The sequence below is a fragment of the Tachyglossus aculeatus genome, chromosome 21 (genome assembly GCF_015852505.1).
Source record: "Tachyglossus aculeatus isolate mTacAcu1 chromosome 21, mTacAcu1.pri, whole genome shotgun sequence".
Lineage (NCBI taxonomy): Eukaryota > Metazoa > Chordata > Mammalia > Monotremata > Tachyglossidae > Tachyglossus > Tachyglossus aculeatus.
This window is the reverse complement of record NC_052086.1, coordinates 75584873-75611925: the sequence shown is the minus strand read 5'-3', so window position 1 is coordinate 75611925 and position 27053 is coordinate 75584873. Positions and strand designations below refer to the sequence as shown.

The window sequence follows — 27053 nt, the reverse complement described above, 5'->3', positions numbered from 1 at the left end:
AATGGATTATGAAACCCTGACTGACATTTTTAGTATGGGAATGACTGGTGCTCATTCTCCTTCCTTCTTATGCTTGATTTATTGAACAAAAGATGGGATTAAGAATCAGATGAAATATCTAATTTTTTTTCTCCAGAAAATTGACTTTCTGGACTGTGGAAATCCTTATCTCTCTCTTCCTGCTCATCTACCCAGAAACTCTTCTGGTGCTGCAATTATTTGTTGACTTAACATGCTGATTTGTGTATTAACCTTTGTGTAATTTTTTTACTTTTTAAGTGCTTACTATGTGCCAGGCACTGTTCTAAGCCCTCGGGTAGATACTACGAAGTCAGGTTAGACACAGTACATGCCCCACATGGGGCTCACAGTCTTAATCCCCATTTTTAGAGATGAGGGAAATGAGTCCTAGAGAATAATAATTATAATGATTGTGGTATTTGTTAAATGCTAGCTATATGCCAGAAACTGTACTAAACCCTGGGGTAGATACAAGATAACTGGGTTAGGCACAGTCCCTGTCCTACATAGTGCTCACATTCTTAATCTCCATTTTACAGATGAGGTAACTGAGTAACAGAGAAGTGAAATGATTTGCCCAAAGTCACACAGCAGACAAATGGTGGGGTACGGATTGGAACCCAGATCCTTCTGACTCTCATAATCCATAATCTATCCACTAGTACATGCTGCTTCTCTAATCAGTGTGTCAGTTCCAATCAGATCCATAGGGATCCTCTCCCCAGCCCCTTCTCTGCCCCTTCTCTCTCTCCCTCTCCCCCGACCCCATCTCCCCCTCCCTGCTGTTTTCCTTCCGGGACACTCTCCCTGCTCTAGTGGAGTCTGGCAAACTAGGTGAGTCCTGCTAGACATGCTGAGAAGCAGCATGGCGTAGTGGATAGAGCATGGGAGTCAGAAGGTCATGTGTTCTAATTCTGACTCTGCCTCTTGTCTGCTGTGTCATCTTGAGCAAGCCACTTCACTTCTGTGGGCCTCACTTACCTCATCTGTAAAATGAGGATTGAGATTGTGAGCCCCAAGTGCAACAGGGACTGTGTCCAACCTGATTTGCTTGTAACTCCCCCAGCACTTAATACAGTGCCTGGCACATAGTAAGTGCTTAACAAATATCTTAATTATTATTACTATTATTAGGTGTCCTCCCTCTCCTGTAGGGTGGGAGGGCAGAAGGGGGTGGGAGGTGAACTAATACAGACATTAATATGTAATACATAATTAATGCACACATACTAATTAATACAGACATTAATGTAAATTAAGGCTGCTTGTGGATATAAGTGCTATCTATGGGACTGAGGGAGGGGTGAAAAAAGTGTGCAAGTCCGAGACGGTAAGCTTGTTGTAGACAGGGAATGTTTCTCTTTATTTTTCTATTGTTTATTATTGTATCGTACTTTCCCAAGCGCTTTGTACAGTGCTCTGCAAACAGTAAGCGCTTAATAAATGTGATTGGATGAATGAATGAATGAACTAATACTATAAGGGAGGAAGTGTTAATTGAAGCAGCATGGCTTAGTGAAAAGAGCACGGGCTTGGGAGTCAGAGGATGTGGGTTCTAATCCCAGCTCTGCCACTTGTGTGCTATGTGACCTTGGGCAAGTCATTTAACTTCTCTTTGTGTCAGTTACATCATCTGTAAAATGGAAATGAAGACTGTGAGCCCCAAGAAGGACAGCCTGATTTCTTTGTATCTACCCCAGTGCTTAGAACAGTGCTTGGCACATGGTAAGAGTTTAACAAATACCATAATAATTTGGTATTATTAAAATGACTCCTCATCCAGTTCTTTCAAGATTTGTAGCTGTAATCTTTGCAAACCCAGGTAAGCCTCTCTGCTTCTTTGTGAAAAAGATTCAGTTGTGTGGGCTTAAGCAGACATCTGAGTGGTTTCTCCTTGGTCAGTTTTATATTAGTACAGATATGAATCACTCTTCCTTCTGTATTGTTTTAAATAAAGAATGAGGAGTAACAATAATAAATGTGGTATTTTGTAGGTGCAGACTATGGGCCAAGCACTGTGCTATGTACTGGGGTAGGTAGATCCAGTCAGATAAGACACAGTCCCTGGTTCACATGTGGCTTATTCTAACGGGGAGGGGAAACAGGTATTTAATCCCCATTTCACAGATAAGGAAACTGAGAACACAGATAAAAAAGAAGCAACGTGGTGGCCTAGTGGAGAGAGCACAGGCCTGGAAGTCAGAGGAGCTGGGTTCTAATCCTGACTCCATCACTTGTCTGCTGTGTGATCTCTGTGCCTCAGTTTTCTCATCTGTAAAATGAAGATTAAGACAGTGAGCCCCATGGGGGGCAGGGTCTATGTCCAAACTAATTACTTTGTATCTATCCCAGTACTTGGTACAATACCTGGCATATAGTAAGCAGTTAATAAAAACCATTAAATGCCCCCCCCCCCCCCAAAAAAAAAGTCCAGATCCCATAGCAGGCAAGTGGCAGACCTGGGATTAGAACCCAGAATTCCTGATGCCCAGATCTGTGCTCTATCAACTAGGTCCAATGGCTTCTTGCCCAGATTTCTACCAGGTCCTCTCTATTCCTTGTACCATCGGCATAGCTGAAAAGGAAACAGGGAGAATAATGAAGTGGAATAAAAGTAAAACAACGAATTTACAGCCCGTGCAGTGCCCTTGGAGGTAGTAGAGGGCCCAGATAACTCTGAGCCTCAGGAGCCAAGGATCAGTGCCCACTGGGCAGACTGGAGAGAGCTCCATCCTTCAAGAGTTCCTTCTAGTGTAAACTGAATGAGACAGGGGGCAGGGGCAGAGGATGCTGGGCATCAGGGGGAGGGTCATTGTGGAGCAGCTGCGTCCCCATCCTGGCTAGTGACCATTCACCTCACAGAGGGCACATGAAAGCCCGCGGGAAGGCTGTGATCTCTCCCCTCCTTGCTCTGTTTTCCATCCAGTGGTTTTCTTTGGAATTTTAATCTAAATGTGATTGGCCTCGTTGGACCTGGGCAATGGGAATGGGAAGACATTTATTGTTAGCACTGATGTGGTTTTTAGCAAGGACAGCGGGGGTCTCACACTTGTTGATGAACTCTCTATGAGCTACTTACAGAGGGTTTGGTCATTTCATATTTATTGAGAGTTCTCGGCGTATTTGGCCCTGTAAACCAAGTGGCTTTACTCCCCACTTACTTCCTAATATGCCAGTCCCCACTGATTCCCTTCTCCATTCAGTCAATTGTATTTATTGAGCACTTACTGTATGCAGAGCACTCTCCACACCCACAGGCACTGTTTCTGGACTTTGGAAAGGAGCTATTGTGATTATCACTATTAGATAATGTTTGTTATGAACTTTCTATGTGCCGTGTACTTGACTAGAGTAGCAATAATAATAATGGCATCATCAAGTGCTTACTATGTGTCAAGCACTGTATTAAGAACTGGGGTGGAGGCAAGCATATCACGTTGGACACAGTCCCTGTCCTACCTGGGGCTCACAGCATGGCTCAATGGAAAGAGCACAGGCTTGGGAGTCAGAGGTCATGGATTCTAATCCCGGTTCTGCCACTTGTCAGCTGGGTGACTTTGGGCAAGTCACTTAACTTCTCTGTGCCTCAGTTACCTCATCTGGAAAATGGGGATTAAGACTGTGAGCCCCACGTGAGACAACCTGATTACCTTGTACCCCCACCCCCACCCCAGAGCTTAGAACAGTGCTTGGCACATAGTGAGTGCTTAACAAATACCACTATTATTATTATTATTAATCTCCATTTTATAGATGAGATTACTGAGGGCCAGAGAAGTTAAGTGAATTGCCCAAGTTTATGCATTAGATAATAATGGAGCCAGGATTAGAACCCTGGTCCTTCTGACTTCCAGGCCCGCATTCTAACCACTGGACCACGCTGTATACAATAATCAGATCAGACTCAGGCTCTATCCCACATGAGGCTTACAGTCTAAGTAAGAGGGAGAATGGGTATTGAATCCCCATTTTATAGATGAGGAAATCAAAGCCCAGGAAAGTTAAGTGACTTGACCAAGGTCACAGAAAGGTAAGTAGTAGAGCCAGGATTAGAACCTGGAATTGACCCTTATCTCCACCTCAGGGAGCCCAACTGCAGCCAATCACAAACCAGCGTGGTACCCAAACCACCGACTGCAGACAGTTTTAAAACAGGAATTTCCCCTCTGCTTCCCCTCTCCTGTGTGGAAACGATGCCCAGGGCACCTTGTAGAAATCTGGGCAAGAAGCCATGTGGCCTAGTTGATAGAGCACAGGTCTGAGTTAGGAATTCTGGGTTCTAATCCCAGCTCTGCCACTTGCCTGCTTTGGGATCTGGGGCAAGTTTTGGTGGGAGGTTGGGGGGGTTCATTAAAGTTGAGGGGGTGGTGTGGGAAATGTCTGGCATCTGTCCGTTGGACTGAACTTGGGGTTCGTCTCCATTCGCCTAGAGCAGCAGGGCAGCCTGTACTGTTCCTAGTTCTCTGTTGATAATTCTGGTATTAGCATAATCTGCTCGACTCCCCCAGCTGTTTGCTTTTCCCCAGACTGGTGGGAGTTGGCAGTGCCTGACTTCTGTGCTGCTTAATGAAGAGATGACAGCCTGCGGAGAAGGGGTTGGGCACAAAGAGATGTCATGGCTTTGAGGGGTGCAGAGGCCCTTGGCTTCTCTCCTCGTGGCTCAGTATTTCTGTGCGGCTGGAGCCTGGACACCTGATCATGTGATGTTGCGACACAGAGAGGAGAGTTAAGTATAGACCTGTTCCTTTGCCATTTCGATGTGTTTAAGTAATGTCCCACTCCTCCTAATAGTGGGGAGGAAGTGGATAGGACTGATTGGAAAATCCTTTGTGTCCTGAGTTCCATTTGAAGGGAAAAAAAGTCTTATTTCATTGTAAATCCTTGCTGCCTCTCACTGGCTGCTCAGGGAATCATGTTTTAGAAAAGTCCATGTCCCTGAGTCCCCAAAGGACTGGACATTTGAGATCTGTCTGTTTTTGGGGAGAACATCTCAGGAGTGAGTGGGGCCATATAATTTTTTTTTCTTTCCTCCCTGGAAAGTGTGAAAGGACAGCTCAGACATCCAGAAGCTGGTCACCATTTAAATTCCTGCTGGATGCATGTCCTTTCAGCTGGAATTTTTCTGGTTTTTTGAGCTAAACCTTGGTCAGCCTGGACCCTCAGGAAACTCCCCACTGGCACATTCTCTCTACTGGGAAACTTTCTGCCTTTTGCAAGTTAAGCTCTTCAAACTTCTCAGCTACTTCGCATCTCTTTGCATCTGTTCCACATCTGTTTCTTCCCTGGTAATATCAACACATGATGCATTTTGGAGATGGTTAATGTGCAAATATATTCATAAAGAAGGATTCTCTTCTCCATTTTTTTATACCCATCATCAGCTAGAGAGAAAGAGAAGGGGAGAGAAAAGGGGGCTAGTGCTCACATTCATGACTCATGCTTGCCTGTTCAATTCTTGCCCAGCTCCACCACACAAAGTAAGTCTGATACATTCATGTGGGCGGATGGTGAAGAGCAACCTCATTCGGAGATTGGTTTGGAGAAGGAGGTGTCTAAAAGGATGGCTCTTGCCAAATTCGGGTCTCTGTGAGTTTTTCTGGGGAGTTAGGTCTGTGGCTGGCATGATGCCATGGGACTACCGATTCATTTGGGAAAGTTCCTCAACCACTGAGTCATCTAGCTGTGCTCCAGTTTAGCATCTCCCTGGCAGATTAAAGTGTGGTCCATTAAAAGCAGCGAGGCTTGAAGCTGGACCTCGGCCCATCTCCCGGATACTAAAAGTGAACTTACACTTGGTGAGTGATTGTTGTAGCAGTATGGGCCCACCTCACCAATAGGTAGCTCTTGATTTTCCCAGAAGGACAGGACAAAGGGACGTGTAGGTGGAGATTTTGATTTCATTCATTCAATTGTATTCATTGAGTTTGAGGCAACTCTTTCCCCAGTTGAGTTGTAAGACACCAGAATGGGCTGTTTTATGAGGTATGGGATTTTCTCTGGAGGACTTTATAAAGGAGAGACATTTCAATATGGTTTGTGCCAGATGAGGCAAAGTAATGGACTAAGTGACCGCTCAAGTTTTCCTCAAATTCAAGGATTCTAGGATTACCAGTCAAATGCCTTGGAGGGCCAGCAAGGATTTAGAGGAACACAAGCCCCTGATCCAGTTGCCACTTTATTTATGACAGAGGCAGGGTGGCCTAGTGGAGCGAGACTGGGCCTGGGAGTAAGGGGAGTCAGGGAAAGTCATTTAACTTCACTGGGCCTCAGTTTCCTCATCTGCAAAATGGGGATTCAATACCTATCCTCACTCCACATTAGACTGTTAGTTCTGTGTAGAAAAGGAACTGTGTACAACCTGATTATCTTGTATTCATTAAATTGTACGTACTGAGAGCTTTGTATCTACCACAGTCATTACCACAGCCATTTTTTTTCTGCTGCTAAGAAATAGAAAACTTTGACCATCACAGAAATGGATTTTAAAGGAGAAAAATGGCAGATATTTTTTCTTTCCCAAGGGTGGGGTGGGGAAGTAGTTGTGGGGAGGAGAGAGCAGATGGAGAGCAGATCAACGGGGAAGACTCCACATTTGGGAAGACAATTCTTTTCTTTCCTCATGGCAGGTCAGTTTTTAGCCTAACTCTGCTGAAATCCCCAAGAAGTATTTCACTCTTTTCTTCTGCTCCATCCCACAGTGAATGCAGCTCCCTCTCCTGCTTCCTGCCCTTTTCATGTGGAGATCCCTTTCTCTGTGAGGTCTTCCCTTCTCTCTGCCAAACTCTGTCCATTCCATCTTTCCAACTACTACTGAAAACCCAGCTGCTCGACAAAGCTTCTCCAGCCTAGCCTCATTCAAATGTTCTTAAGTAACCCTAATCACGCATCTAGCCCTCATTCACTCTGGTGATGGGCAGGGAACCTGTCTGCTAATTTTGTTGTATTGGACTCTCCCAAGCCTTTAGTACAGTGCGCTGCACAGAGTAAGTACTCAGTAAATACCATTGATTGAATGATTGGCAGGTCTGTGTTCAAAATGTTTAAGTATTTCTGTCTTATTCCTGCACCTGTGTTTGTGTATCCTTTACAGAGTAAGGTGTTCCTATTTGTGTATACTTCGGGGATTCTCTCCATTAGAGTGTAAAAAAAATTGTGGTATTTGTTAAGCACTTACTATTTGCCAGGCACTGTACTAAGCGCTGGGGGGAATACAAGCAAATCAGTTTGGACACATGGAGCTCACAGTCTTAGTCCCTTTTTTCGGATGAGGTAACTGAGGCTCAGAGAAGTGAAGTGACTTGCTCAAAGTCTCATGGCAGACAACTGGCCAAGTGAATCCTCCTTGGGGGCAGGGAGTGTGTCTTTGGCCGCTTCAAAAGAATCCAATGTCTTCTTTGTCATTTGGTCATGAGGGCAGGTTGAAGACAAGGCCCCTTTCCTCAAGGAGATTACAGTTGAATGTCTTCATTTTTGTTCACCTCTGCTCATCACCTAGTACAGTACTTTGCATAAGGTGGGTGCTCAATCAGTGGAAAATCCTTCACTACTTTTCTGAAACACCAAGTAATGGGCTTTCATGTCTAAAAGAGTAAACTCATTGTGGGCAGGGACTGTGTCTACCAACTCTGTTATATTGTACTCTAACAAGTGCTTCGTACAGTGCTCTGCACACAATAAGCATTCAATAAATAATAATAATAATAATAATAATAATGATGGCTTTTAAGCGCTATGTGCCAAGCACTGTTCTAAGCGCTGGGGGGGATACAAGGTAATCAGGTTGTCCGACATAGGGCTCACAGTCTTAATCCCCATTTTACAAATGAGGTAACTGAGGCCCAGAAAAGTTAAGTGACTTGCCCAAAGTCACACAGCAGACAAGTGGTGGAGCAGGGATTAGAACCCATGACCTCTGACTTCCAAGTCCATGCTCTTTCCACTGAGCAACGCTGTGAGTGTGAGGGATGAAAGTCTTCTGAATGTCTCATCACAGAAATAAATACTTCTGGCCCTTTATTGGTGCACTGAAAAAAAGTTAATTGCACTGGTTTTGTAGCTTTGCCTGCTTATTTCAGCCCAAAGAAGCGTCCCAAGAGAAGGACAGAATTACACCAGAAAAATTTTAATTGGGTCAGACAACCGTGTACCTAACTAACATGGTTGACCCATCCTGATGGAATTATAAAAGGGTACGATGTCAAAAGTGGAAAAGTTGCATGGAAACTCCAGTAGGATCATAACAATAAATTGCAGCATTTGTTAAGTTCTTGCTACAGACCAAGCACTGTAGTAAGCATTGGGGTCGATACAAGAGGATAAGGTCCCTGTCCCTCTCCTACATGGGGCTCACAGCCTAAGGGGGCTCACAGCCTAAGGGGGAGAAAGATCAAGTTACTTAATCCCCACTTTACAAATGAAGATGCAAGGGCCCAGAGAAGTTGAATGGCTTCCTCATAGCCACACTAAAGGCAATAATAATCACAATAACATTTATTAAGCACTTACTATGTGCCAAGCACTGTACTAAGTGCTGGGGTAGATAAGAGATAATCAGGTCCCAGCTGGGTTAATAAATCTGATACAAGATAATCAGGGAGAACAATTACCGAATCTCCATTTTGTAGCTGAGGGAGCTGAGGCACAGAGAATCAATCAGTCAGTCGTATTCATTGATTACTTACTGTGCAGAACACTGCTGAGTACTTGGGAGAGTACAACATAACATCAGTCACATTTCCTGTGATTTGCCCGAAGTCACACAACAGGTAAGTGGTGGAGTCAAGGTTGGAACCCAGGTCTTCTGACCCCCAGTCCCATTCTCTTTTCAGTATGCCACACTGGATAATCTGGAGAAATCCCCCAAACAAACTCTAACATTTGCCATACATTCAGTAGAGTTCAGCAGGAATCAATTGTGCTGCAAATCAGAAATGCAGGGTTAACCTCAAAGCCTCCCAGTTAGATACTGTGAGCCCACTGCTGGGTAGGGACTGTCTCTATATGTTGCCAACTTGTACTTCCCAAGCGCTTAGTACAGTGCTCTGCACACAGTAAGCACTCAATAAATACGATTGATTGATTGATTAACAAAGTTGACAAAAGCATTTGACCCCTTTAACAGACCTGGGCTCAAAGAACTACTTAATAGGCTTGTTTGCCCAGAGAAGTTTAACAAGATCCTAAGGCTATTGTCTGTTGTCACCACCAGCTGTTTCCAAGTTGAAGGGGCTAACTGTTTTTCAGCATGAATTGAAAAAAGCAGCTTAACCTTCCTCCACCTGTTTTCCAATGATTCCAGTCTTCAAGGAAGTTCTTCCAAATCTATGGGCTGTGAATATTATCAAAAACCTTACTGAAGTCATACAGACTGTATGTACATACACAGAGACTGTACACTCTAGATGTAAACTTGTTGTAAGCAGGGAATATTTCTGTTATTGTTGTACTGTACTCTTCCAAGTGCTTAGTATGGTGCTCTGCATATAGGAAGTGCCCAATAAATACACTGAGTGTGCTCTAGAAGTACTTTCCCAAGTGCTTAGTACAGTGCTGTGCACACAATGAGCGCTCAATAAATGTGATTGAATGAATGAATGAATTAATTAATGTCAACTGGGTTGACACTTACGAATTATATCCCTCTCCAACACAGGCAGATATTTATGAAGTGCTGTCCAGTCTCAGCAAAGTGCTATAGGCGGACCAATACCCAATAAGAATAATGGTATTTATTAAGTATTTACTATATGCCAAGCACAGTACTCAGTGCTGGGGTAGATACAAGACAATCCAGGGTGGACACAGCCACTGACCCACATAGGGCTCACAGTCTAAGTAGGAAGGGGAACAGGTATCAAATTCCCATTTTACACATGAGGAAATGGAGGCCCAGAAGTTAAGTACCTTGCCCAAGGTCACACAGCAGGCAAGTGGCGGGGTTCTAATCCCGGCTCTGCCATTTCTCTGCTGTGTGACCTTGGGTAAGTCACTTAACTTCTCTGGGCCTCAGTTACCTCATCTGTAAAATGGGGATTAAGACTGAGCCCCATGTGGGACAGGGATTGTATTCAACCTGATTAGCTTTATCTACCCCAGCACTTAGAAAAGGGCTTGACACATAGACGTGCTTAACAGATACCATTATTATTATTATTATTATTATTATTATTAATTAGGCTGAACCGGGGTTGGGACCCAGGCCCTCTGACTCCCAGGCCTGTGCTGTTGCCATTAGATCACATTACTTCCACAAAGAAGAGTGAAAAGCAGCATGGCATAGTGGATAGAGCACAGGCCTGGGAGTCAGATGGTCATGGGTTCTAATCCTTCCTCTGTCCCTTGTCTGCTTTGTGACCTTGGGCAAGTCACTTAACTTATCTGTGCCTGTTGCCTCATCTGTAAAATGGGGATTGAGACTGTGAGCCCCACCTAGGATAGGGAGTGTGTCCAGTCTGATTGTCTTGAATCTATCCCAGTGCTTAGTACAGTGCCTGGCACATAATAAGTGTTTAACAAATACCGTAAAAAAGGAAAAGTGACTTGCCAAAAATTACACCAACAGACAAGTAGTGGAGCTGGGCTTAGAATCCAGGCCCTCTGACACCCAGGCCCTCTGACTCCTAAGCCCAGGCTCCTTCCACTAGGCCACGGTGTTTCTCTACTTGCTCTGTGCAGAGCACTGTACTAAGCACTTGGGAGAGTTCAATAGTGTTAGTAGACATGAATCCTTCTCTCAAGGAGCTTATTATAATAATTATGGTATTTGTTAAATGCTTACTATGTTCCAGGCACTGTACTAAGCCATGGGGTGGATACAAGCAGATGAGGTTGGACACAGTCCTTGTCAATCAATCAATCAATCAATCATATTTATTGAGCACTTACTGTGTGCAGAGCACTGTACTAAGCTCTTGGGAAGTACAAGTTGGCAACATATAGAGACGGTCCCTACCCAACAGTGGGCTCACAGTCTAGAAGGGGGAGACAGAGAACAAAACAAAACATATTAACAAAATAAAATAAATAGAATAGATATGTATGTACAAGTGAAATAGAGTAATAAATGCGTACAAACATATACATATATACAGATGCTGTGGGGAAGGGAAGGAGGTAAGGCGGGGGGGATGGAGAGGAGGAGGAGGGGGAGAGGAAGGAGGGGGCTCAGTCTGGGAAGGCCTCCTGGAGGAGGTGAGCTCTCAGTAGGGCCTTGAAGGGAGGAAGAGAGCTAGCTTGGTGGATGTGGGGAGGGAGAGCATTGTCCCATGTGGGGCTCACAGTCTCAATCCCCCTTTTACAGATGAGGTAACTGAGGTGAAGTGACTTGCCCAAGGTCACATAGCAGACCGTGGCAGAGCCAGGACTAGAACCCATGACCTTCTGACTCCCAAGCCTGTGCTCTACCCAATAGGCCATACTAATCTCAGGTAGGGGGAAGTGACAGTTTTAAAATATGCATATAAGTGCTCTGGTGAGGAAGGGAGCAGGGTGAGTATCCAAGTTCTTAGGGAATCAGGACCCAAGTACATAGGTGACACAGTTGGGAGAGAAAACAGGAAGGGGGAGATGGCAGTTTAGTCAGGGAAGGCCTCCCAGAGGAGATGAAATTTTGGGGAGGCTTTGAAGATGAGGGAAATGTTGGTCTGCCAGATGGAAGGGGAGGAAGTTCCAGGCAGAAGAGAGGGTGTGAGCAAGAGGTCGATGGTGTTGTCTTGAACAGTTCCATTTGTATCACTTCTATGCCATTTTTTAGGAACAAAGGGCAGGAGAGGGTCAAAAACAATGAAATCTTAGAATGCAGTCATCTCTCTGATATCAGAGCAACACATCACAGCCCAGCTTTGTTGGGGGGATCGTGAAAAAAGTTGACAATGGGTGAACTCTAAACCAGGAGAACAATAGCTATATTTGAAAGACACAATGAAGGTACTCAGTCTGTAGTATATATTGAGCACTGTGGGCAGAGCATAGTACTAGGCATTCGGGAGAGTACGAGAGAGTTAGTAGACATGATCCCTGACCTCAAGGAACCTATGTGACCTGATTATGTGTGACTGGAAGACTTAGCAGCAGACAGTTTAGGCAGCCAAGCCTCTTAAAGCAGAAGCTTGGAGAGGACTGTGACCCTAGGAGGCAGAATCTCAGTCACTGTAGCTAGCAAATGCAATGATTCAGCAAAAGAGAGTCATTAAATGTATACAGGTTATCAGTCACTTATTAGTCTTGTCACTCACACTTGCAATCAATCAATGGTATTTATTGAGCATTTGTTATGTGCAGAGCACTGTACTAAGCACTTGAGATAGAACAATGCACCAAAATTAGCAAGCACATTCCCTGCCCATAACAAGCTTATGGTCCAGAGGGAATCTCAGCTTCAGTAGCATCAGTACCGTTTTTAAACTGACAACCAGCTATCTATCTATCCATCTATCAGTTATGTATCTATATATGAATGCACTTGCTCATATAGTTTGTAAATCACTCATCTCTACTTATAGGTGACTTTCAGGTTTAAAGATGCTGCTACTGTGAGTACCTATCAGGAGTTTATTCAAAGGGATCATATACTTACCAAGTCCCAAGGCTAGAAAAGATTTAGAGATGGTGTTTTTTTGTTCATTCATTCGATCGTTCATTCAATCTTATTTAGTGAGCACTTATTGTGTGCAGAGCACTGTACTAAGTGCTTGGGAGAGTACAATATAATTATGAGCAGACACACTCCCTGCCCACAACAAGCTTACAATGTACAGCTGGAGACAGACATTAATATAATTAAATAAATTACAGATATGTACATAAGTGCTGTGGGGTTGAGAGGAGGGATGAATAAAAGGAGCAAGTCAGGGTGACACAGAGGGGAATGGGAGAAGAGGAAAGGGGGGCTTAGTTAGGGAAGGCCTCTTGGAGGAGTTGTGCCTTCAATAAGGCTTTGATGCGGGGAGAGTATTTGTCTGTTGGATTTGAGGAGGGAGGGTGTAGGTGAGGGGTCAGCGGTGAGATAGATGGGGTCGAGGTGCAATGAGAAGGATGGCATTAGAGGAGCGAAGTGTGTGGACTGGGTTCATTCATTCATTCAATTGTATTTATTGAGCACTTACTGTGTGCAGAGCACTGTACTAAGCACTTGGGGTTGTAGTAGGAGAGTAGCGAGGTGAAGTAGGAGGGGGCAAGGTGATTGAGTAAACACTTAAAGCCAATGGTGAGGTGTTTTTGTTTGATGCAAAGGTGGATCTGCAACCACTGGAGTTTTATGACGAGTGGGGAAACATGTCCAGTATGTTTTTATAGAAAAATGATCCAGGCAGCCAAGTGAGGTGTGGAGTGAAATGAGGTGAAAGAAAAGGCTGGAATGAGAATGTTCACCACTTACTATGTGCCAAGCACTGTGGTGAGTGCAATCCAATCTTATTGGATATAGTCATTGTCTCCCAGTCTAAGGTGGAGGGAGACAGTATTCAATCCCTTTTTTACAGATAAGGAAACTGAGATAAGGAGAAATTAAGTGACTTGTCCAAGGTCACAAAAGGGGAAAGTGGCGGGGTTGAAATTAGAACCCAATAGTTCTGGTTTCTAATTCTATGCTCTTTCCAATGGGCTATGCTGCTTCTTTTAGCTTCTAGCCTTCTAGACGTCATTTAATTTGCCTCCTACTTCCAGGCGGGGACCACCTATGAACTTTTTCCTATTTTGTGAAACTTCCCAGAGAAGGAAATTCCAATATTTCATGTGGTCACTTGTTCTAACGTTGACCAGTGTTCTCCGATGTCTAACCTGAATCTTGATGCTTTGGTTTTTAAATCCTCTCTCTCCTGTTCTCTTCTCAGTAAAGATGACCAGCTACTTACTTCTCCTTTCTCCCTCAGCACCACACCACCCCCGCAGCACTTATGTACCTATCTATAATTCATTTTAATGGCTGTCTCCCACTCTGGACTGTAAGCTCCTTGTGGGCAGGGATCATGACTCTACCCCCTTTGTAGTATTATACTATTCCAAGCACTTAATACAGTGCTTAGTACACAGTAAGTGCTCAATAAATACCATGATTGATTGATTGTGTATAAATTGCCTATCAAAGCTTAACAGACTGTTTATTCACCCCTCACTCTTCTCAGTGAAGTAATCCTGCCCCTTTCCACCTTTCTACATGCGAATCCTGATGTCACTTTCTTTCTGCTGGCAGGAAGATATTTATCTTGATTCTGTAGTATGAAGCTGAATCCATCCACACATCCATGGAGAGAGAGAGACAGAAAGAGAGAGAGGGACAGGGAGAGACTGACACGCAAATTTGGCACTCTATAATCTGCCTTATGATGAAATCTCAGCTCTGCCAATGCAAATTGCTGTTTTCTCCACTCCCCCTCAGTTAACCCTCATTTCAGAGGCCAGAAGAGAAGAGTTTGGAAAATCTTTCCTCTGCTGACTCTGTCAACCAGCTGGTTTGCGGAAATTCATTCCCAGCCGGACAACGCCAGATCTGCAGATGTAGGCTTTCCTGGAGGACATATCCTCTTTATGTAATTCTGTAACTATTCCCTTAGGTAAATATTCTTAAATTCCTACTGTTTCCCCTCTCCACAATCTATTTTAATGTTTGTCTCCCGTGTAGACTGTAAGCTCCTTGTGGGCAGGGATCATGTCTACCAACTCTGTTGTATTGTGCTCTCCCAAGCACTTAGTATAGTGCTCTGCCTACAGTAGGTGCTCAATAAATACTGTTGATTGGTTGAACAGGGAGGCTGAGGGCCTTCTGAGGGACCTTCGCTGGTACTCTCAAGCCCTCCATATGTCTGGATGAAGCCAAGAAAGGTAGTAGAACTGCGTGAAGTCCTTGCAAAATGCCAGTGCTCTGTGGAATTTTAAAATTGGTGTGTGTGTGTGTGTGTGTGTGTGTGTGTGTGTGTGTGTGATTGTGAACGCATGTGCAGGTGTGTGGGTGTTTGTGTGTTTGATCCTTCCTTTGAGTTCTGACAGATTTTGTGGTACTCACCCTGTTCTGTTTGGGATGGAACTTGCTGTTCCTCCTTAATTAGTTTACTATTTAATAATAATGATGGCATTTATTATGCATTTACTATGTGCAAAGCACTGTTCTAAGTGCTGGGGGGGTACAAGTTAATCAGGTTGTACCACGGGGGGCTCACAGACTTCATCCCCATTTTAGAGATGAGGGAATTGAGGCCCGGAGAAGTGAAGTGACTTGCCCAAAGTCACACAGCTGACAATTGAAGGAGCCGGGATTTGAACCCATGATCTCTAACTCCAAAGCCCGGGCTCTTTCCACTGAGCCACACTGCTTCTCCATAATATTTGTTGAGCACTTACTATGTGCTGAGCAGTGTTCTAAGCACTGGGATAGATACAAGGTTATCAGGTTGTCCTAGGTGGGGCTCCCAGTCTTAATCCCCATTTTACAGATGAGGTAACTGAGGCAAGGAGAAGTGAAGTGACTTGCCCAAAGTCACACAGCTGACAAGTGGCAGAGCCTGAATTAGAACCCATGACCTCTGGCTCCCAAGCCCAGGCCCTTTCCAAGCCATGCTGAAGAGGATCAACTCAGCATCAGTCTTCTCTGTCACAAGGATAAGATCTCACAGTCAGTAGCATTATCTTTGAAATTAAAACCAGTTACACACATGCACACACATATACACACATCAAAGGGCAAGCCTAAGACAAACGGCACTTACAACTCATCTAAATTTTTACGCACTGTTTCAGTTTTATGGCACAGAGGTTTCAAGTTTCCAGCACTGGCCTGTCTTATGGCACCAATCAAGGGGACCCCTGGGAGCTGTGGGGAAATGGAGAAAGAATTTTCAAACCCAATACGAGGGGAAGAAGAGAGAGGAAAAGCTTAAAGAAGGTGGGATTGGGGAGTGAGAGTGACCAGAGATGGTTTACCTGATTGACAGGTAGAGAGAAGCAGAGTGGCTCAGTGGAAAGAGCCCGGGCTTTGGAGTCAGAGGTCATGGGTTCGAATCCTGCTCCGCCACATGTCTGCTGTGTGACCTTGGGCAAGTTACTCAACTTCTCTGAGCCTCCATTACCTCGTCTGTAAAATGGGGATTAAGACTGTGAGCCCCACATGGGACAACCTGATCACTTTGTATCCCCCCAGTGCTTAGAACAGTGCTTTGTACATAGTAAGCACTTATCAAATGCCAACATAATAATAATAATAATAATAATTATTATTATTATTATTATTATTGACCAAGGAGTGTCAACACATCTATTTTACTTCCAATTAAGTAAAAGTTGACTACCCTATTTGGAACCTCTCTGACAATGTAAATGTATTATGTTTCTATGTTGCTCATCTATAATTGACCGATCACACAATTCTTGGTAATTTTGGTAAGGAAAGGTTACCCGACTCTGGTTCAAAAACCAATCTGTCATTTCTATTAGTATTCCTATTGGAATGTTGGAAAATATGAGTTACCACATTTTGACGACCCAGATTTTCATGGATCAATTGCATCATAAATCTGACTCTAAATAGGCCTTCACCTATTAATTTTTCTTATAAATTTGGTGTTGGTGCCTGGGCTCTCTGGCTCATTAGTCTGAGTGATTTTTAAGGGCAGAAAATGTGTCTCAGGCTTTCTTTTTAACACCCAAAACACCTAGTGTGGTGTTACAACTGCAGTGAGTGCTCAGTCTAGACCATTGCATGATTGGCTTCTTTGCAACTTTGATGTAGACCTTGATTGGGACTTATGCTATAATTATACAGTCACAGAGACTGAGCTAATTAATACCCCAGAGCTTTTGCATTTCTTTAGACATCCTTAATGATAACAATAATAGTAATGATTGTGGTATTTGTGAAGCATAATAATGAAAACTGTGGTATTCATTAAACATTTACTGTGTGCCAAGCAATGTACTAAGCCACATGGTTGGCACAATAATAATAATAATCATAATTGTGGTATTTGTTAGGCACTTACTATGTTCCAGGCACTGTACTAAGCCCTGGGGTTGATGAAAAGTAATGGAGTTGGACGCAGTCCCTGTCCCACACAGGGCTCACGGTCTTAATCCACATTTTCCAGATTTTCCAGATGAGATAAATGTGGCACAGAGAAATGAAGTGACTTGCCCAAGGTCACACAGAAATGTGAGACAGCAGATCTGGGATTAGAACCCAGGTCCTTCCGATTTCCAGGCCTGCACTCTATCCACTAAGCCACCCTGTAGGGACTACCTCTATATGTTGCCAACTTGTACTTCCCAAGCGCTTAGTACAGTGCTCTGCACACAGTAAGCACTCAATAAATACGATTGATGATGATGATGATGAATCCCTGTCCCACATAGGGTTCACAGTCAAAGAGGGAGGGAGAACAGTTCATTCCCTTTTTTCAGATGAGTAAACTGAGGCAAAGAGAAGTCAACTAACTTGCTCAGGGTCAACCAGCAAGTAAATGGTGGAGTTGGGACTACTACCAGGTCTCTTGACTCCCATTTCTAGCTCTCTCTTCCAGTAACCCTGCCCCACCATGTGCCTTAAAGGGACAGATGGCTTTCCTTGTGAGTTGGGAGAAGGGGGCCTTACAAGAATGCTAGAGTACTAGAACTGGAAGGAACCTGGAGAAGCCATCAGATCCAGGCCCCTGCCTCCAGACAGATCAATGATTAATTCATTCAAGGCAGATGGATGTCTCTTCTTTTTCCTTTAAGTTTTCTGGAAATGGAAACTCCACGACATCCCTTAGTTGCCTGTCGCGGTATTTTCATCTCCTAGACAATCAAGCAGGTTTTCATCCTTTCCAATTCAAATCTCTTGCTTTAATATAAACCCATTTCCTTGCATTAAGTCTCCTGTGGCCATTGAGGACACCTGGACAGCATGATTACCATTAAGAAACTTTTCTTGTACTTATAGACAGTTATTAAATTATCCCTTAGCTGTTGCTTTCCTACGCCAAACAACCGTTAGGTTCTTCTCATAGGACCCATTTTCCAACCTTTAAAATAATTTATAAGTCTTTTCTGGCCCTGAAGATTCTCTGAAACTCATTTAAAGTGTCCCAAAAAAGAACCAGTCATAATCCTCAAATATGAATCTGTAAATTGTTTTTGTATTTGGAGAAGACACCACTGAATGTGAAGTGTGTGTGTGTGTGTGTGTGTGTGTGCATACTTGAGAATGCCAGTGAGGAAATCATAATCCTGATCACAATGGGTATACAAAAGGGTTGTCCCTTGTGGTTGTTATACTTAATGATTGCAGTACCTTGCTGTTTTCTTTTATTCATTCATTCATTCAATCACATTTATTGAGCACTTACTGTGTACAGAGCACTGTACTTAGTACTTTTATGCCTCCTTGTCTCTCCATACAAAGCTTTTGCTACTCCCTTCTCCATGGCAGTGTGTCATGCAAGTCTGTCCTTGGCAGTTGACTCCCAGTTTTCAGCTGGGATGAAGCATCGTTTGGGTCTTTGTTTTACCTTCTCCTTAAAACAGTTTCTCTGTCGTCCTTGTTATCCATTTCCTAATGTCCGCTTTCCATCCAGCAGTTGTTTGGGGATCCTACTGTCACTTTCACCTCCCATGGCCCTCCCAGCGTAACTGGGTTAAGGTGAGCACAGCTTCAGTGCTCGGAGACTGACTAAATTCCAGAGCTTCGTTGTTTGTGATTTTGTCTTGCCGTTTAATAATGAGGAGAATAACTATTCAAGAACCTAGAAGTCGAGAGAAGAGCAGAAGGTTGACTTTATGAGTCTTGAGTGTTAGCTCCTGTTGATAATGTCACGCTGGTATTTTTGATAATGGCCTTGAACTTCAGTTCCTGGTCAACTTTGACCCTGAGGTCCTCTTCTGCTGTTTCTGAAATCTGCCAATCTCGCCCATTCTGGGTTTGTATTTTGTCTCTGGGTGAACTGTCTTGCTCTCGACCCTATTGAAATTCATCCTGTTTTGGCGGGATCATTTTTTCAATATGTCGAGGTCACTTTGAAATCTATTCCTGTCTTCCAAAGGGTTGCTTCTCCCCTCCCCGCTACCCAATTTAGTATCATTTGCAAATCTGACAAGCATGCCCTGGATTTCTTCATCCAGGTCATCCTTAAAGAGGAACCTCAGCGTCACTGCTGGAAAATCAGTATCTTTCTCAATGACTTCACCTCCGGAGCCTTCCCGGTGACCCATTTTGAAATGACAAACTCGGTACCACACAGGCAAGGGTTTGGTCTTACTGCACTCAGTGCTGCAGTCAATGCCATTTATAGAGTGCCTACTTTGTGCAGAGCGCTGTGCTGAACCTGGATGGATGGGCCTCAATGCCTCAGGAATTAGCAATGGAGGCTTCCTTCTAGACTAGACTTGGGCTTGTTTTACATTTCAAGATTCCAGTGGTTCCCTGGGTGAGTTAAAAAAAAAAATCAGCATAGAGGGGTGGCGAAGAACGTTGACTCTTTTATTTGACGTAAGTTACCCAAGGAGGAAGTCAGACTGATGTCTTGTTAAATTTAGGGTCAAGTGTATTTTAAGGTTGGACTGAGATCCTGAAGCAGCTTGAGAAGCATTGTGGCCTACTGGGTAGAGCAGGAGCCTGGGAGTCAGAAGGACCTGTATTCTAATCCCAGTTTCACCACTTGTCTGCTGTGTGACCTTTGGCAAGTTACTTCACTTCTTTGTGCCTCAGTTACCTCATCTGTAAAATGGAGATTGAGACTGTGAACCCCACATGGGACATGGACTCTGCCCAAGATTAGCTTGAACCTACCACAGCACTTAGTACAGTGCCTGGCAAATAGTAAGTGCTGAACAAATACCATTTAAAAAAATATCCTGGTTAGATTGTCAGATCTTGTCACCTCTTTTCTCTGGGAAACCTATTAACTTTCATTCAGCTTCCACTAGGGCAGAGCCCTCAACTGTTGCAACTGTAAAATAAGGGTTAATGAAATTGACCTAGGGCTTGTGTGAATGATAATTCACTAAGAACCTAAAGTATGGGGAGAGGGCAACCAAAATTCTAAATAGGTGACTTGCCCATGTTCATAGGGGTCCATGGCTTTAAGAATGTATGGTCCTGAAGATGCTGCGTATTCCAACTGGATAAGAACCCAAATAACTTCCCTCGGAAACTTCAGGTGGAATTGAGAGGTTGTGGGAATTGAAAAAGAATTGCCCCATGTGCATGAGGAAACAAGTAATGGAAAATGAATGGGCAGTGAATTCCTGTCATAAGGCCGTAATGACATGCATTCGAGCTTAAACATTCAATATGGCTCAGGAATCGACAGGGGATCTCTGATTCTTCTCCTTCTTCCCTCTAATCCACCATAAACTTGTTGTGAACAGGGGACGTGTCCACCAACTCTGTTACACTGTACTCTCCCAAGGGTTCACTACAGTGCTCTGCCCACAGTAAGTGCTCAATAAATATGCTCGATTGAAGTAACTGAGCATCAGTGGAAGGTACTCTTTCTGTTACTCTAGACTGTAAACTCATTGTGGGCAGGGAAAGTGTTTGCTGGATCTGTTGTATTATAAATAGAGTAATAAATCTGTACAAACATATATACAGGTTTCGTGGGGAGGGGAAGGAGGTAGGGCGGGGGATGGGGAGGGGAAGAGGAAGGAGGGGGGTCAGTCTGGGAAGGCCTCCTGGAGGAGGTGAGCTCTCAGTAGGGCTTTGAAGGGAGGAAGAGAGCTAGCTTGGCGGATGTGCGGAGAGAGGGCATTCCAGGCCAGGAGGATGTGGGCCGGGAGTCGACAGCGGGACAGGTGAGAATAAGGCACAGTGAGGAGGTTAGTGGCAGAGGAGTGGAGGGTGCTAGCTGGGCTGTAGAAAGAAGGGAGGTGAGGTAGGAGGGGGCGAGGTGATGGAGAGCCCTGAAGCCAAGAGTGAGGAGTTTTTGCCTGATGCGTAGGTTGATTGGTAGCCCCTGGAGATTTTTGAGGAGGGGAGTAACATGCCCAGAGTGTTTCTGCACAAAGAGGATCTGGGCAGCAATGTGAAGTATAGATGAAGTGGGGAGAGACAGGAGGATGGGAAATCAGAGAGGAAGCTGATGCAGTAATCCAGTTGGGATAGGATGAGTACAGTCATCTGCACATAGTAAGTGCTAACTAAATACTATTGATTAATTGAAATCAGATATGTCATCTCCACTGTACAGATGAGGAAACTGAGGCACAGAGAGGTTAAGTGACTTATCAAAGGCCACAGAGCAGGCAGGTGGCAGAGGCAGAATTAGAACCAGGTCCTCTGACACACAGGCACATGATCTTTCCACCAGGCCATACTGCTTTACCTGCTGCTTGGTGCCACTGGAGATACGTGGAGGGGAAATGACCTCATGTCTGTCCGTTTGCCATGGGTTATATACCGGATGTCTAGTGAACACTGTCTCTTGGTTGAGTTTGATTCCAAGGTTCCAGTATCTTAACTTTGAATTTCAGATTAGCTGGCACCCTTAGTGAATGTGTGGTGTGTGTTCTCACACACAGAGGCAGAGAAGAGCTGGATGCACTTCTTCAGATGTCAGGGTTTCAGGTCATAATTGCCATTATCAGCAGTAACCTCACTATCAACATTATTTACCAAGTGTTTACCACACGCAGGACACTGTACTAGAGATCGGGGATCCATCAGAAGAAGCATGACGCACAGCCCCTGCCCTGCAAACCCTACAATCTAACGGTGAAGGCAAGCAATTCACAGGACCACAAATGTAGCTTAAAAAAATACCAAGTGCAATAAGAAATGAACAGACTACTGAGAACACCCCCAAAGAACACTTCTGTCACCCCGATATAATTACCAATCCAAGAATGAGATGATACATCAAGTAGTTCACAACTCTTGCTCACCCATTCACTGGTTTAGGGACCAGTGGACTCTGACCCACAGAGCAAACAAAGACCATTGTCCCCTGGATCACTATAATACCCTTTTGACACTCCTCACCCCTTCCCAGTTCTGCCCTGAAGGTGGGCCTCCTCGCCTCTGACATCAATCTGGGTGGTACAGGGCATTCCTGGGGGTGGGGGTGGGGGGTCTGTATATTTTGGGGAGTCTCCTGGCTGGAAGTCTGCACAGTTCTTGCAAAAAGGCCATAGTTGGGCCCCCTAATATGGCCTTCTTGGTATGATCTTTTGGGAGATGTTTCTCTGCCTCTTCAGTATTGCCCATCTCAGTAGTTTTCCTGGTGGTGATGGGATGATCTCTTCTTTGTTATAGCCCTTTTGACCCTTCTCCTATGTGCTGGTAAATGCCCTGAGAAGCAGTGTAGTCTAGTGGATAGAGTAGGGACCTGGGAGTCAGAGGACATGGGTGTGTGACCTTGGGCAAGTCACTTCACTTCTTTGTACCTCAGTTACCTCATCAGTAAATGGGGTTTAAGACTGTAAACCCCATGTGTCCAACCTGATAAGCTTGTATTTCCCCAAGCAGTTAGTACAGTGCCTGGCACAAAGTAAGCACTTACCAAATACCATTAAAGTTAAAAAAAAAAATCCTTCTTTTGTGTTCTATGTGATATCGTGTGGCTCCTGGGTTCCTGGGACTTGCGTTTTGTGTTAGTGCCAGGAACTGCCCGCTCTTCCCCATTCTTCTGCTCCTTCCAGTATTCCCCAAACATAGAGTTTGAGAACCTCAACAACAGCCATATGACCCCTCAGCCTCAATGCTTAAACTCTGTAGCAAATACCACAATTGTTGTTATTATAATCAGCCGGAGCAGAGAGCGAAAAGATAAGGAGACAACTGATGAAGAACCTTGAAGCCGATGGTCAGTAGTTTTTGTGTTACATGAGAAGCAATAGAAAGCCACTGGAGAATTTTGAAGAGGAGAATTATGCCATTTATTGTTTTTAGAGAGCTGATTTGCGTCACCTCTTGTCAAATGAACCGAAGAGAGGTGAGGCAAAGCAAGGAGGCTTTTGCAATAATCTAGAAGTGAGGTTATTAAGATTTGTAACAAAATGAGTGGTTTTTATGGTGGAGAGGAAGGGGCAGATCTGTGAAATGTTATCGAAGAAGGATGACGAGACATAAAAGTGGACCAAATGTGAGAGGCAAATAAGAGGAGACAAAGATCGCACTGAGATTTCATGTTAATGATGGTGATGGGAAGGATAAAAAGACAGAGGAGGGATGATGATGAGTTTAATTTTGGAGGTGCTAAAGTGTGAGGGGTGGGTTGGTCATCCAGATGGACAATTATCTGAAGAGAGGAGGCAGCATGAGATTGCAAATCAGATGGAAGTTCAAAGCTGGAGGTATAGATTTGGGAGTTGTGTGCATGGAAATGGTAGTTAACATGCTGTTAACTGATGATCTTCCAGATAGTCTAAAGGAAGTGGATACAGGTTGGGAGCCAATTATTCATTTTGAACTTGGGCAGTGAAGCATGGATTGGAGGTGGGGGGAATTATGAGGGGGGCAGGACATTCTGAGCGGAGCTTTAAGGGGGAGGGATCTTGAGAGAAGGGTAGGAGAAAAGAAAGGGGATAGAAGGAAGAGTGGAGAAGGAGGAGAAAGATGGAAGAAGAGGGTAAGAGGAAGAGAAAGAAAAAGGTGCTCGCCCACACTCTTTCCTCCTCCCCCTCCTATTGAAAGGGATCTGGAAATAGAGGTGGAGTGCAGGGTTGGAAAAAGAGTGGGAGATTGTGATAAGAGAATGGAGGAATGGAGGAGCAAGAATTTTGATTTTGAGAGGGGAAGAGCGGCTAAGGAAAAGTAGTCTAAACACAGCCAAGAGTAGGCGGGAAATCTTGGAAGCTGCTGAGAGGGAGGAAAATGTACCAGAGGGGGCAGGTTGGATAGAAGTCCTTCAGGAAGTGTTGTCTAACGGCTTTTCCTGGTAATGAGATGATTTGTGAGAGCCTTATGAGTTAGGGAGCGTGAGGATGAGGGTATTAGACCTTCAGATCAATGAGTGGTATTTATTGAGCACTTTCAGTGTGCAGCAAACTCTACTGAACACTTGGGAGAATCCAATAGATTAGATTCTAAAGGCCTGGAGCAGCAGGTGCAAGCTGAGAACAAGGGACTTGGTGAAGGAGGAGCAACAGCAGGGTTTTGCTAGTAAAAGGGCAGTGTCATAATATAAAAAAGGTAAATTTGTAGTGTCCAAAGTTGGTGTGATTTTCAGCTTTCCTCTAAGATCACACAGCATGGCTCTGGTTTAGCCTGTCTGATTTTGGGGACCCTCCTGCTTGCTGCAGGTGATGATTCTAAGGGGGCAAAGGGGGCATGGGGAAGCTTGTCCCCATCGGACAATCTGAGCCCGGGCCACATCCTGCTGACAGAGGGAAAGGAGTAGAGCTGCCGTCTTGGCTCCTCCTCTGGCCCCTTTCCAAGGAGCAGGGCAGACTAATCCCAAAGATTTGGGTGTTAAGCTAATGGTGTCACTTGCGTGGCCTAGTGGATAGAGCACAGGCCTGGGAATCAGAAGGTCATGGGTTCTAATCCTGCCTCTGCCATTTATCTGCTGCGTGACCTTGGTCAATTCAGTTCTCTGGGCCTCAGTTACCTCATATGGAAAATGGGGATTGAGACTGTGAGCCCCACGAGGGACAGGGACCGTCCCCCACTAGATCTGCTTGTATCCACTTGCATTTATCCAACCCAATACTAAGTACAATGCCCGACACGTAGTAAGCACTTAATGAATACCATCAGCATCAGCATCATCATCATCATTACTGCCCCCACTGAGTAATTGCCCATGGCATGAATGATCAAGATACAATGTCCACAGTGTTCAAATTCAGTGGATAACTAGTCAACCTTCCCCATCTTCACTTTTGCCAATGTGGCATTTTAGAGGAGCTGGAAAATTAGAAGAGCTCTGGATTTGGCCATCCATTCTTAGTATTCCTCAGGTACATCAAACCGTGTGGGCTGTATAAATAATGTACAAGGAAGCAGCATGGCCTAGTGAATAGCACATGGGCCTGGCAGTCAGAAGGACCTGGGTTCTAATCCTGGCTCCACCTCTTGTCTGTTGTGTGACCTTGGGCAAGTCACTTCACTTCTCAGTTACCTCATCTGTAAAATGGGATTTAAAATTGTGAGCCCCCTATGGGACATGGACTGTGTCCAACCTGATTACTCTGTATCTACTCCAGTGCTTTGAACAGGGTCTGGCACAGAGTAAGCAGTTAACAAATACCATTAAAAAAATTAAAAATAAGACTGTGCATGGAAAGTGTTATAAGTTGCAGGCATAATTGTACAGAAGGCATTTGGTCATTTGGTGTGCTGGAATTTTTTGCCATTCTCTGTCATTTCTGCAGTAATCTAAGATCAACATCCGGGAGGACTGATTTGGTCTGATCGGAGAGGCTTTATTGTTTTTGCATCCTCTTTCTTTCTCCCTTCATTTTCCCAGTTATGGTAAAATGATTACCAATCTAACTCTTGGGTTTTTTTTCTCCAAGATCTTTTAAGGACGATAGGGATATTTTAGGGGCCTTTAATAGTGACTCTTATTTTAAGCATCAGGAACTAGTCAAAGCCGAAAGTTACAGGGAGAAATCCAATGGCAATATATCTTTAATGATCTTCAAGGAGCTCATACTCCAGGCGTTAGAGGGATTGGAAGAAAATAGCTCTTTCAGAATAACCTGCTTGTTCTGCATCTTTCCCGTCCTCCTTTCTCTCTTCTCTCTGTGGATTTCTTAAGAACAGTCTCTTAAAAGCAACTTATCTTGAATTAAAAATGCTTGCCTCTCCATCAAACAGAGAAAAGGACAACCAACATATAAAGGTGAACAGTACTTATGACGCTGAGCTCTTTACCCATCTAAGAAATTTATTTACTTCAGTTTAGCAGAGCGTAATGTGCTCTTTCTTGAGGCCAAATGTTATTAGATGATTTTGCAGCTAAAACCAGTTGAGTCTCAGTGCAGCCAGAAAAATAACCCATCTGTTAAAAGGTTTTCCTTTCACGGGTACCGAATGAACCCTGACTTGCCCCATGCTACATGATGAATGAAGGTGGACCCAAATTCAGACATTTGTTGACAGGAGGAGAGGAAGCTTCAAAATGGGCATTTTCTACAGTCCCCTGCCTTCCATTTTCTTCTTGTTTGAGGTTCTTTAGAAAAGTTTGGGTAGATGAAATTCCAGTTTAACCATTATTTCTTTTGGTAAAATTAGTGACTCCAATCCTAAGTTGTTAAAGAACTGAAGTCCTCTAGTCATTCCTCCTGAATCCCAGAATCCCAGCTTGGATTCTCTCATGTGCAATTTTTTTTCTTCCCACATTAGGATTTTCATAATCATTCCTGATTCCGATGCAGTAAAGATACCCCATAATTGCTCTTTTCAGCTCCACAGAAGACGGCTCCACGGTCCGCACCTGCCTCTTCAGGATGTGCATTGGGATTGCGAGGCATGCTTTCTTAAACCAACTCATCACATTCCCAGAGATTGCTTTAATTCAGTGTGATTTCCAAGTCACAAGACAGATTTTCTGGAATTTGCAGCTGAGTGAGCAAACTCCCTCCGAGCAGAGGGGAACAGAGAGGAGAAGTTCCATTCAGTGATCTCTGGGCACACTCAAGCAAGTGATGATCAGGGTTTCCTCTGCCCACACGGGACAGGGCAGACCTGGATTTTATTTTGTTCTGGTATTTGTTAAGTGCTTACCATGTGCCAGGCACTGTACTAAGTGCTGGGGTAGATACAACTTAGGTTAGACACAGTCCCTTTTTCACATGGAGCTCATGATCTTAATTCCCATTTTACAGATGAGGAAACTGAGGCACAGAGAACTGAAGCGACTTGCCCACGGTCATATGGCAGACAAGTGGTGGTTCAGGGATTAGAATCCAGATCCACTGACTCCAAGGCCCATGTTCTACTCACTAGGCTACACCACTTCTCATGATCCCAAGCCCCTCCTGGTTGGAAGAGGAAGCCTTTAATTAGGGAGTCTCAATCTCATAGCTGCTTTGGCTGATACAACCTTCTCTTTTTTAAAGCCAAACCCTGGAATCTGAGTGAAACTGAGCTCTTTGGAAGAGATGATGACTCAGTTGGAAAG

General features: G+C 44.2%; 1 protein-coding gene across 1 annotated transcript in view; it reads left to right on the top strand.

The window, feature by feature from the left end:
• GRIN2A (glutamate ionotropic receptor NMDA type subunit 2A) overlaps positions 1 to 27053 on the top strand; it is a 341178-nt gene that overhangs the window by 25458 nt on the left and 288667 nt on the right. The window lies entirely within an intron of this gene.